Below are 5,929 nucleotides of genomic sequence, written 5' to 3' on the forward strand. Positions count from 1 at the left end.
GTGACTTAGGAGGAGGGAGGGGAAATTGACCAAACATTAAACCTCTCCCAGTACATTATTTCCTGATAACAATGGAGCCGAAAGGAAAGGGTCAGATAGTGTATGCTGGGACTTAAACCCTGACCTTCCCCCATGGCAAATTAGTCCTAAATGACAATGGGCAAGATTTCAGTACTCATCACTTGGGGTCTGCTTTTAATCTGTACAAATAGCCCTGATGGTCAAAACTATGTACAGGGCTTCTGACTTTGTCTTTCTCCCTTTCTCTCCCTGTCTCTCTCATACTTCTTTACACAAAATAATTAATTGAGTGTCATTTTTTCTAGCACCCTTGTTTTTTCTTAAATTTCATATTTTTCAACATCATGAATTAGAATTTAAAAAAATTATCCAAGCACCTTTAATTCACATGGTTCAAAAAGTTCAGTTTATAGTGGGTACACACATGACCATGTAAAGGTATAAATCCATTATTTCTAGAATTTTTCATCAACAAGAAAGAGGTGAGTTCTCTCCAATACACTTGTCTGATACCTCAATTCTTCCAGTTCATAAGTAAATTAAATTTGTCATATATGGGATCAACCTTCATGAAAGTGTTTGTTAGGAACATCTGATTAATTTACAAAGTCAAAATGCCAACAAATATAACAAAGTACTCTTAACTTCTTGAACTCCATGGCATGATACACTTGAATATTGCTTGTGTTTTCATAAATTGGTGAACAAACAGACGTGATTTTATGTACAAGGAATCCAAAAGTTTCAACTGTTTCAATTAGAGTACTGTAAACAAAATAAAGTATTTCTTCTTATTAAAATGGAGTAATTTATTTAACTTCATAAATTTCATAAGGGTTGTTTAAAAATATGAACACAAAAAGGGATCAGCATGTGGAAAATGAAAAATAGAAGGTTCCTGACATGAAAATATATTCAGTAGAAGGAAAAAGATATTTCTGGGTAAGACAGTTTTGTGTGGTGATAAAGGAAACAATATATGTAAACTTTGTAAGTTTGTATTTAGGAAAGATGGAAAGATCAACTTTAGAATTGGAACACTTTACCTAACATATGTGAAGATAGATGAGATAAGACTCTGCCTCCCACCTCACTGCATGTAGAATGACTCCAAAGGAGGCCAGATTCCAGCTCATTTAAAGTTGTATTTCAAAGATTTATTTTTGTTGTAATCTCAAATAGGGGATATAATGGATAACTCAGTCAAAATTGAAGATAGTTATTAGGCAAGCTGAGTATACTTTTACTCTTGCTAATTTCATTTTGTAAAACTTTTACCTGTGAATGTTTTGCAGAGGTTCTACTTCAAGAACACAAAACCTAGGTTAAATTGAGATAATAAGCCATCACCTACAGGACAGAGGGTACATACTGGTAACTTCCAGTACTAATACAGATCCCAATTAAATAAAAGGGTAAATGACTGTAAGATTATCAACATTAAAGTTAATGCCCAGTACTCTTACTTTAAGACTGGTGAGACTGCCTTGCTGGAGGCTGAAGATCACGTTTAAGATCAAGATTAACACAAAAGGACCAAGAAAACCAGAATGTGGCTCTTGCCCTCTGAGTCAACCTGAATCCAGGGAATGAGAGAATTTCTCTAAGGAACTTTGCAAATCTGGGCCACATGACCTTCCAATCAGGACATTAATGAGACCAATAGAGAACAGAAAGTCAACCAGTGCACTTGCTACAATGAGGAGGGTTGTTGGAAAAGGGAGAAATTCCTAATGCTTCCAATGGAAGCCACTTCATCAAGGTGACCCTACCTAGCAGATGGCACTAAAAAGCTAAGGAGCTACTCTGAAGTTCCTGAAGAGTGACCCCTGTGGTAAAACAGCTGGCTCTTCACAGAAGATAGGAACAAGGACAATTAGATCAGTGTGGTCTTGAACACAGAAAAAACAGTTATAACAAAAACAGTCATAACTGGGTTAAAAAAAAAAAAAGACAATCGTTCATTTATTGGAACTTAAAACCTACACTTGTGTCACTACCACAGCCCTGATGCACCCATTCTGAGGCTTTTTTCCTTTGGGAGACTCATATTTATCCCTGTCTACCAAAATTATTCCTTAAAATGACACTTTACCTTACAAACAAAGCCTACGCATTCCAATAACTGCACACACCAGATGTAGAAGCACCCCTCAAAATTACTCCCTTACTCATAGGGCTAAAAACATCCACTAGGATTAACACAGGAGCAGCAGGGTTATGAACTTCTATTCACTATAAAAATAGCACAGAATGTTGCAGATATCTAACAGTTCACTGATTGGTACTGATTTTACAAACTCAGTTGAACTCCCTGACATCTGTTTTCCTATAACCAAATGGGATAGAATGTAGTTTCTATGTAAATCAATCAGGAGTGATGAGACAAGCTTAAACAGCTCTAGCACCACCTGGAATGTGGAAAATAAGTCTGACTTGGAGTCTTTTCAAATCTCAAGCAGTGACTTTCAATATAATAAGTTTACAATGTTACCCATCTTAATATTTCCTTTCTGAAGAAGTCCTATTCCACAGCAGGTGTATTAAACCTGTATGTTTTATTGTCTGTGCTTATTCAAGTACAATATAATGCCTCACAAGACATATGTCATGTCAAATGTAAAAACTGTATTTTACAACAATGTTCCAATCAGATTATGATAGAGTTCAGGGCAAATTTTTATGTTTCCCAGAAGACCAGTAGCCACCTGGGTCCCTGAAAAAGTGCTAAACATTTTATCTGAGGACTAATAGCTGACATTGTTATCTTCACTTGGATAACCACCTGTGCATCTACTGCAGTGGTAGCAAGGCACCAGCAGGCACCAGAAACTCATTTCCTTCAACAATTTCAAAAATTTTACTGAGACCTCACAAACTTGAGTACATGTTGATCAGAAACTTGATCCTTTTCATAAAGCCTCTTTGGATGTGTTAAAATTACAATCTCAGGTCTGGCCATGGCCCATGCAAAAGCACATACTCCTAATTATGAAGATGTTTGAGTCTGTTTGGCTAAAGGAATTTCTTCTCTTAACCCTTTTAAATACTTTTCTACACATGTAGCTGGGTTAAATGTGTAGATGAGACTTAGACAAACATATTTAATTTCACATGTATACATATCTCTAGTCACATATATTTAGATTATTCATGAAAATAAAACCTGTCAAGATCTTAAGTCATCTTTTTCTCTGACAAAGAAAAATCATAAAAGTAATGAACATCACATTTTAATATTTTATAGCTCTCAAGTATTAGACAACTTGGTGCTCCTCAGTGTGAGATTTTTTAACAAGTAGAAGAGGCAGAGTACGATATGTGGTAAAGCTGACTCATTGTACAATTTAAACAACTGTCCAGAAGTGAATGAATGCCTCTTTCTTAAGGGGTAATACCCCCAACTCTGGGGTGAGTTTTTTCCTCCTAATACAATCCTGGTTAAGATAACATTGATCACATTGCTCAGGGTCTCTGCGTGAACAGCCTTACTCACTTCTAGTAGGTCTCTAGCAGAGCAAGTTCTGTTTTCTTTTCCTGGAAGGCACATGCAAATGAAGTTATTAATTTTGGGGTGTGTATGTTATCTGTACATTTAATTTACACAACAAATTTTATCCCAGGAGAGGGATGAGACAGTCTGGCATATGTGAAAAAAAAGTGTCTTAAATTTTTTTCTTTTCTTCCAGTTTGCACTCCAGAGATAGTGTTCTTGAAAAACTCAGGTTATTGTTGTTTGACCAGTCTCTCTTATCATCATCATTATGCCATCAACTTTAAGTGACTTCCCCACTGTCAATTGTACCCACAGACTCTCTCTGTATATACTTATGTACCTAGGGCACTCTGACTAATGAAGGTCACATTGACCACCACACAGAGTTTGTTAGAGGCCTCTCTTCATAAATCAGCAGAGTCAAGAGACAGGTGCTTGAATTTATGGGGACTCAGGGAGGTCTTTGTATTTTAGTTATGTGGGAAACCGACAGGGCTGTACCCAGAAGTATCTCCTAGCCAAATGGGGCACTTAAAAAAATGGGAGACTCGTTTGTCCCCAGGTTATAATTTAATAATACTGGAACCCATTGTATTATTCCTTTTGATTGGCAGCTGTCATCTTCCATCCAAATTAAGATAGCCTATTTAATCATTAGACAGTGAGTATAATGGACCCCCGATGAGGTTTTTTTCCAAATGTAAAGGCAACCCTGTGAGGTTAAGCATTCCAGTAACTTCTGTGTCCCCGAGTGGTGGGAAAATGGAAATGGGACTGGACCCAAATGGAGGTTACAAAAATATTCATATTCATGCTAAGTGAGATAAGCCAATCTCAAAAAACTAAAGGACGAATGATCTCGCTGATAAGCGGATGAGGACATATAATGGGGGTGGGAGGGGTTAGCATTAGGTTTAGGGTTAGGTTTAGAGTTAGGCTAAGGAGAGCGGTAAGAATGAAGGAAAGAAGGACTGTATAAAGGGAAAAGGGTGGGAGGGGTGGGGGGGAAGGGAAAAAAAAGAAACATCTTACCCTATGTAAACGTAAAAAAATAAATAAAAAAAAATAAAAAAAAATAAAAAAAAATATTCATATTTAAGGACTAAAGGTACACAGTTCAATAGAAAGTTATGAGCCAATTCAATAGTCTTCATAGGTTCCCAACATCTCTATAGCATAGATTCCAACAATTAGTCTTATTGCTTTTAATATCTGCTCAAGCATGGAATCTGATCAATGCTTATATCCAGAAGCCTAAGTCCCTGATCTAGGAAAGTAAAATGGAAAAGTTTTTCACCAGTTTCCCCTCACATCACAGGGAGTTCCACCTTATGTTCCTCTTATTTTTAACTAATTAAATTTCTTTTATTTTTGTCCTCTGTCAACATCTGTGGATTTCATTCTTTGAACCCATGAGATAAGTAACCAAAATAAAAATATATGAGGCCTGAAGCTCACGTAGATTTCATTTATCTGCAGAAGTGATAAACTTAACTGTGTTCTCAAAGTCCAATTTGATTCCCATGGGCAAAGACTGGCTGGGGAGCAAAACAAGGTAGAGGCCAGGTCCTGTTTGGCCATTTCTCTACAGACCACACAGCTTTCCTGGGCTTTTCTTTTTTCTCCCTTATCTCAAGATTGATGTCCCTGACCCTCAGCAAGATGATTAGCAGCTGCCTGGGGCTAGACTGAGAAGTAGTACTCAGAATGTCAGTACCAGGTTGAAAGAGGAAAGAAAGAAAGAAAGAAAGAAAAAAAAAAAAAGCTAACTCCTCCTTTGCTGTCCTGCTATACTCACACATTAGAGGTGGCACCTTTTTGCATCCAACTTAGTTTTTGTCTGTAAAGACTCATTAGGTAATGCATACATTCCTGTACATAGAGAATCTTTCACTTTTTTAAAGATCTCTGACAAATCAACTCCCAACTGCAAGACCACACAATAATTCAGAAAACCATTCAAAGATCAGATTGTTACAGTAAAACATCATCTTTTTTACATAGGTTTGTATCTATAGGTGACCAATTCAGCCATGATCTTTCCCAAGAAACAACCTATGGGATCAATTGAGTTGTTGCCCATGTCTTAAGGGGCCAGAAACAAATGCAAACAAAAGACGGAGACACACAGAGAAACCCCAAACCACTGCAAACAGATGGTAACATTTAAAACATACAGACCAGTGGGAAAACTCCCCCAAATTCCCAACTCCCACTTAACCATGACTTCTACACCAGTAGGGTCACAGATGTCCCCACAAATAGGGATCAGGTATTCCCACAAAGGGGAAACAAATGTATACAGTGAAGAGCATCAGTGGGTACACCAGGGGAGCCCACCAAGTGGCCATGTTGTCTCAAATTTACTGCATTCAGTTTACTTTCTCTCAAAGTAGACCAAGATGGACCCTC

Source organism: Sciurus carolinensis, chromosome 5 (genome assembly GCF_902686445.1).
Source record: "Sciurus carolinensis chromosome 5, mSciCar1.2, whole genome shotgun sequence".
Taxonomy (NCBI): domain Eukaryota; kingdom Metazoa; phylum Chordata; class Mammalia; order Rodentia; family Sciuridae; genus Sciurus; species Sciurus carolinensis.